Raw genomic sequence first — 1638 nt, 5'->3', positions numbered from 1 at the left:
CAGTCTTTCGCAACACTTCAGGTTTACTTCTTTTGTTAGGTCTCGACTCTTCGCTATGATCTTCCAGTAGTTCATTAGGACTTAGCCTTTATCCTATTCATTCCTATTCGTTGTTTATGATGTTCCATATTCAAATATACGGAGATTCACGAAGAGTCTTGCGCTATTTACCAGTGAGTGGTATTATTGGACTGATTTTTGGTGGAAATGTTCTTCATTTTAGATAATGAAACCATTCCATTACTACCAACCCAAAGAAATACGACCTCTCTTAGATATACGGTTTATGCTAGGAGGTGAAGACTAATTTGGAAACATTGGGCAATTTACTTTATACCTACTATTCCGTCTGGTTTTGGTTTCTAGTCTGATTTTATTAGTAGCCATGATTGGGCACTATAGTATGACTGATTCGCATAAGTAGATGACTAAGAACTGTGAACTAAGACAGGATGATATTCTCCGAGACAGAAAATTTTGCTAATGTATTACTACCATTAAGGAGGAGCATACACTTAATGAAGCAATAGGACGACCTAGAGTACCATCAATCAGATCTACACTAGGCGCGAAGTAGTTCTTTGATTGGTCTCACGCCACACCACTTACACCAGTTCGACGAAGATAGGCAGTGACATGTGAGGAACAGGCAGTGGCCTATGGCCTGCTTTCATGAGGCTCTTTGGAGACTTTCTCTAAGATCACACATTATAGCTAGACGCTATTCTCGATCATGTTTCCCCTTCACTAATGTCTGCGACTACAATTAACCGTACAGAAGTCACTTCATACCAAATAACTCCTTCACTTAGTAAAAGGAACGTTTTGGGCCCCCAGTCGTGTAGGGATAGTCTACACATTAATCGAGTATACAGTCGATCGACGACATATAGTGATTATTAACGGTGCAATTCGATTCCTTTAGCATTCATGATCACTTATTATGGAATAGTACTAGGTGTAAAAAGCTAGTGTTATTAGATAGGCAGGTAAAGCTCGTACAGTTATTCACCTGAAAAGAAATATACTCTTACTATTTTTCTTGTTCTATTTTGTTACCTCTTTACTTTCTTTTATGTATAGCAACTTAATACCTATAATTCTCCAAATTCTATATATCATATATTATTGCATTTTAAGAAACTTAAATATTAAACCTTTATCAATCATCTAAAACATTTAATTTAGTAATTTTTTTGACAATTATCAACAACCTTTAAAACTCAACCTATAAAATTATTAATAATAATTAATTATTTAAGTTGCCAATAATTTTAGAATACATTTTTATTATAATTCTCTAAGAATTTTTTTAATCAATTAATAATTCATATTTTTTTTCTTATTCCCACACAATTATTAAGCCATTTATAGAATGAAGACAGCCTTATGCGCCTAAGATAAAGTTGCAATCCGATTGAGAAAGAAGGTTTCATAGATGGGACTTTCCGTCATATGAAATAGCATATGATAAGTTGGTCTTTCTTCCCGTATTGATACAGTATTGAAAGCTAGGAAGTCTAATGCATTGGCCTAACCTTATACCAGGGATTCCATTCCATATACCCCGGATGCCAAGTCCCGTAACTTGCTCTGCTCCCCATCGAAAGAGACTGCGCTAGGAAATAGAGTAAGGCT

This window comes from Benincasa hispida, chromosome 1, assembly GCF_009727055.1.
Source record: "Benincasa hispida cultivar B227 chromosome 1, ASM972705v1, whole genome shotgun sequence".
Taxonomy (NCBI): Eukaryota; Viridiplantae; Streptophyta; class Magnoliopsida; order Cucurbitales; family Cucurbitaceae; genus Benincasa; species Benincasa hispida.
This window is presented reverse-complemented; position numbering follows the sequence as displayed.